Genomic DNA, 6,000 nt, shown 5'->3' with positions numbered 1-6,000 from the left:
AACCCCCGGTAACCCTCAGCATCCGAGCCGAAGACTCCCGGAGCTCGGGCGAAGACATCCTTCCCCCCGGGGCCGCGCACGTCCTCATCAACTCTCTAGCAAAACTATCAGACACCCCAAGTCCTCCCATAGCAGTACCTAATTTTCTCTTTTTGGAGGAAGGGGCGGCCGCCGGCGCAGGGTCGTCTCCAGTCTCCACCATCGGCTTCTTTCCACGACGGTCCGCGTCGTCTTGCCCAGGATAGCCGTCGTACGGCAATTGATTTAATTCGAAAACCCTGTTCAAACGGTCATTTGACCCGCGGATATCAAAGCTGCGCTGGCCTTCCGTCCTCGGCACGTAACGTCCCATGAGCCGCACCGCCCCATCCTCCGCATCACGCACAAAGGCGGCCGGGTCGCGGTTTCGCAGATTCAGTGCGAAGGCAGGACTCCACACCTCCCTTCCACCGTGAAAAGGCATCTGGCGAGGGCACACTTCGCCCAACGCCCAGCCATGCGCCAAGGGCCACACCCCGTACGCCACGAACTCTTCAACTAAATCGCGCCCACTGCTCTGGCCGGCGGCGCACCGAAGGGCCCCTTCGTCCACATCCTCCTCTTCCACTTCAAAGGCCGGGTACGCTGAGTAAAAATGAGAGCACATCTCGGACACGGGAAGTCCCTCATGGCCTTCGACGGTACCCTCAGCAACGTAAAACCAAAATTCATTCCAGTTGCCCCACTTGTTGCGGGCACATGGAACCAACTCCACCACTTGCATTGTGGTCTTGCCGGTCTTCGGCGTGAATGTGCATGACCCAAACTGAGCAACTTCGTCCCCAATCATCCTCTTCTGCCAGTGCAAGCAATAATACTTCGCAAAAACTTCAACAGATGGCTGTCCGCCGTACGAAGTCGTCGCCCAGACATACTTCGACAGCGCCACCACGGCATTCGGTGTCAGCTGATGTATTTGAACGTTGAATCTACGCAGGACTTCGCCAACAAACCGGTGCGCAGGCAAGCGGAGACCGGCGGCGAAGAACGCCTCGAAAACGACCAACTCACCCTCCGGCTCGGGGACTTCCTCCGTCCCCGGAGCACGAGCAACTCCGCCGCCAAAGTAGCCCAACCGCTGCATATCTTGAACGCGGGCTGACGTCATCCGCGACACGCCAAAATCAACAGAATCGCCGGCGCGCAACTCCTCCGCCATCAAACTACTCAACGTCTCCTCAGACGAGGCGGCGGCCGGCGGCGAGGAATCGGCCGGCGGCGTAGCGGCAGCGGAAGAAGAAGAGGACGGCATCGCTACGTACCGTCGGCGGCGGCGGGCGGTCTGCTTCACTCGAGCCAGATCTCCGGCGAACAAGAGCACGGCGGGAAGACGAGCAGCAAGACGGTGGGCGGCTAGGGTTTTCACGGAGCGCGAAAGGCGAAGTTCAAAAAGCGCCGACCCCCGCCCCCTTTTATAGGCAGGGCGCGGCTCTTCGGGAAACCCGCAATCTGACAGGGCGCGGCGCTTCGGGGAACCCGCAATCCAACAGTACGCCGTCCATCAACGGTCACATCAAAAACCCCCGCGGAACCACTTCGAGCGAGGGCAGCGTCTCCGCCATCTAGCGACGTCTTCGGCACCAGGTGACTTTGTCGAACTGGTCCCTCGGAGGGCAAATGTTGGGGCGAAGGCAAAGGCGCCACCCCTTGCTCGAAGTCTTCGCTGATAACCGCTGGTCAGACAGACAGAACAGGCAGGGACACCCTTCGCTTGACCGGCACCAGACGAAGACCGTCGACGAAGTCATCCCACAGTGCGACATCGTCCAGTTCAGAGGCCCACGTGCGTTCCGGCCCATTGTAACGGGCCCTGCGTGGCCGCCGCCTGTTACGGGCCTAACCTGTAAAGGCACCCCTGTAATTACAGTCTGTAACCCCGCTTTATGGGAATATTCTAGGGATAACCTAGGTAGCTGAGGGCACATGCGTCCTTAGCACAAGGCGCTGGGCGCTCAGGTACCTATAAATACCCCTGTACAGTGCCCGTGAGAGGCCAGATTGACAGAGCTATTGCCTTCTAGCACGTAACCCTGTAGTCACCACTGTTCACCCTTGTTGGCCCCCTTGCGATTGAGAGCAAGTTCCAACACACACAAAGTCCAGATTTCACCATCTTATATGGTATTCCTCGATACAAATGTGATAGACTTCCATGACAACAACTTTTCTGCTTTAGAAAATCCATAACACCCAAACAACTTATCCAAATTGGGTGAGTAAACACTATGTGGAAAGCTTAATTAACCTAATACAAGACATTCCATAGAAGTCGAGCTTGATTCTACACCTAACATATTCTAAAGTGCATCCCAAAACTGTGACGCAAAACTGAAACAGATTCAAACTGAACACAATTATCTAAATTCATAACCTCATAACTTTCCTCGTACTCGACAAACAATTGCAACCAACCATTCAATTGAAAGATCACAAAATTCTCTACAAGTTTATATCTTATGGTTTCCCTTAAGATTGCCTCTAGATCTCTCAAAATAACTCTGATCTGCAACTGCACCAAAACTAAATTTTCTACTGAAACTGCTGCAATGAAAAAAGTCGATAGCTACATTCAGATACCTATAACTTATTGGAAAGGTTCTACAATACTCTAAAACTTTTGTATTCACAGGATAATTGAATTTTGAGGTGTACTGCTTCTTAAACTGGTACAATCTAATTGCATATTTCTGTCGTAGACAGTAATCTAGTGGACTTCAAAAATTCATATCTCAGAACCTACTGCACCAAAATTGACGTTTAAGCATTCTATGGAGAGATAAAAACACGCCTTACAAATTACTCCATAGTGGTTAGAACAAACTAGGTCTTAAACTAACTCAAAATGTGCCGAAACTGCTACTACCCCAACTGAACAGACCAAACTGAATCGATTCTTGCCAGTTCCTAACGATTGCATATAATGCAACGAAACAGCAGGGCGATAAGGCAAGGATTAACTCGCGCATTACATAAGGGAAACAAAATTTCTATTCCTTTTCTCCTCCCCATTCGTCGTTCATCCTTCCTGCAACACCATGTCCGGCACCAACACAATGGAAAAGCAAATAGGGATATATTGAGATGGGGAAGGACTAGCTCCCCATAGAGACAGGAAGTGGCGATCTAGAGAGGAGCACTACAGTAAACTAACAAAAATCCGACGGTCAATTTATCTCCGACGGCTGTCTACGATGCCGTCGGACATAGAGTTATGTCCGACGGCCACCAAGAACTCTCGGAAATACCGACTTACCTCCGACGGCTACCCTGACAGCCGTCGGACATAATCTTATGTCCGACGGCCTCGTACGTAGCCGTCGGACATAAGCTTATGTCCGACGGCATCGTACGTAGCCGTCGGAGGTAAGGTTTTTTAACACGGCAAGCCCGGCGCGCGGTTCATTTTTCATGCGCGCTCGCTCTCTCCTCTCTTCTCTCTGCCCGTCGCCGCCGCCGCCGTGCTGTCACCGCCCGTCGCCGCCGCCGCCCCGCCCACCCGCCGTCGACACCCGCCGCCCGCCCCGTCACCGCCCGTCACCGCCCGGCGCCGCCGCCGCCCCGCTCGCCCGCCGTCGACACCCGCCGCCCGCCCCCCGTCGACACCCGCTGCCGGCCGCCACTGCCCTGCCCACTGCTAAGTAAGTATTTTTATTTTTATTTTGTAGTTTCTACTGTTGTTATTAAATTATTAGTATGTTAAATAATATTTATCTTATTATATCCGAGGGCCTAAATTTGATTATATGGCGAAATTTGGTTATGTAATTAATTAAGTTTGTTTTCGTTTACTTAGTGTTGCTTAGATAATTTAAATTTTTAATTTCCGAGGGTAATTATTATGCCCTCGGAATTAAGGTCAGTTTATATGATTTGTCACCCGTAATAATGTTATGTAGTGGTGTCTATATAATTTAAACTTTTAATTTTCGAGGGTAATTATTAGCCCTCGGAAATAAGGTTGTTTTATTTGATTTAGGGTCCCGTGAAATGATTTTTTGTAGTGCTATTGTATTAGTTTGGTTAATTAGTGGCTATTGTATTAGTGTGGTTAATTAGTAATCATAACTAATTAAGTTAACGTCTCATATCTAGTATGGTTAACGATGATTCTAGTTATTCATAGTGTATCGTAGTGTCAACAAACGAAACTTAGGCGTCACCCGTTTCGGTCCAACACACCTTACATGCGACGCATGTGAGGTATGTTGGGCCGGAATTGTCCCTTTATTGGACAGCCTCGGGGTGACCGACAGAGTCCGTGTTTATGACAAAAGCATGTGCTCCTGCTTAGTTTCGGCAGCATAACATCTCTGTTCTCCAATTGCACCATTTTTAGGCGTGCGATTGGAGAACAACGGGGTTATGCTGCCGAAATTTCGCACGACCATATGTCTTGTCATAAACACGGCCTCGTCGGTCACTCCTGGGTGGGTTTAGGACCTATCCTTTCCTACAGATGTAGGGGCGTGATTTCTTCGTAAAAACGGATGGCACGTGCATTACTTATCTAATTAAGTTAACGTCTCGTATCTAGTATGGAGGAGAATCGTCGATGGATGTATGAAGGTTGGAAGAAAAGAGGTGCTCTATCAAGTGAGTGGGTGGCCAAGACTGATGCTTTTCTCGACCATGCTTTTGCTCGGTCAGAGACTGGAACCGATGTTAGGTGCCCTTGTAGCAAGTGTCGGAACATTAATTTCCTTGACAGGAGGACTATGTCGATACATATTTGCAAGAACGGTTATATGCCAGGCTATGAGGTGTGGGTGCACCACGGTGAGGACCCACCTCCTCGTATTGTATCGGAAGTTCAGTCACATGAAGAGGAGGACTACGATAGGATGGAAGAGATGCTTGACGATGTACGCCATGAGTTTCTAACCGTCGATTCGGAGAACCCCGGTCAACCCACCGAGTTTGAGGATCCAGCTACACCTGAGGTTCAGAAGTTCTTCGAGCTCCTTAAAGCTGCCGAAGAGCCGTTGCATGAACACACTAAAGTGACTGTCCTTGTATTTGTGACTCGACTTATGGCTATTAAGTCTAAGTTTGCATTCTCAAACAACTGTTACAAGGAACTTTTGAACTTGATCAGTGATGTACTTCCGGAGAATCACAAGATGCCAAAGGACATGTATCAGTCTAAAAAGCTGTTATCTGGCCTTGGTATGGACTACGAAAAAATCGATGTCTGTGAAAATCGATGCCTTGTGACTTTGCCTACTGGCGAGTCTGTCCCCGCCACCACTTGGGAGCATTATCGCTATGGTGTCTGTAGAACGTTTGGCAACACACAGGCACTAGTTTGGGATGCATTCTGGGTATGACTTGTTTATACTATTTTAGTTATTCCATATATGTTTGCTTTTATGATAACACTATGGTTTTTGCAGAAACGGTACAAGTTGCCGGACGATGGATCATATGATATGAACGCTCGTTACGTGTTTGAGTTTAACGCGAACGATGTCGTTGCAGATGCAATGTACTATGCACGAATTCAGGCTATAAAGGCATGGTACAGAGCAAATGCTGATGATCGACCGATGCCAAATACAAAGGCCGAGTGGTCATCAATTTACTTGACGGAGGAGCAATACCTAGAGGTAAACAGGTTGTTGCCTCTCATATCGCACAAAGCCATGTATTTGCTTGCTTTATTTAAAAAATTTCATGTAGGTGTCCGTGCCGTGGATGGCCACCCGATCAGACGGTTATCGGGCATTGTGCAGATGGTGGGCTTCCCCTGACTTTCGTGCCATTTCCGAAAGGAACAGGGGAAACCGTGGGACTGAGTCGTTCCACAACTACGGCGGTGATGGTCATGTGCGCTTGGCTAAGCGAATGGTAAGTCACAGTTTGTCGTAACTTTGAATCACATAGAAATGTGTCATTATAACTTTTATGTACAGGAAGTCAAATCCGGCCGTACGCCCACGGATGTGGAGGTGTATATGCAAG

Source organism: Zea mays, chromosome 9, assembly GCF_902167145.1.
Source record: "Zea mays cultivar B73 chromosome 9, Zm-B73-REFERENCE-NAM-5.0, whole genome shotgun sequence".
Classification (NCBI taxonomy): Eukaryota; Viridiplantae; Streptophyta; class Magnoliopsida; order Poales; family Poaceae; genus Zea; species Zea mays.
This window is presented reverse-complemented; position numbering follows the sequence as displayed.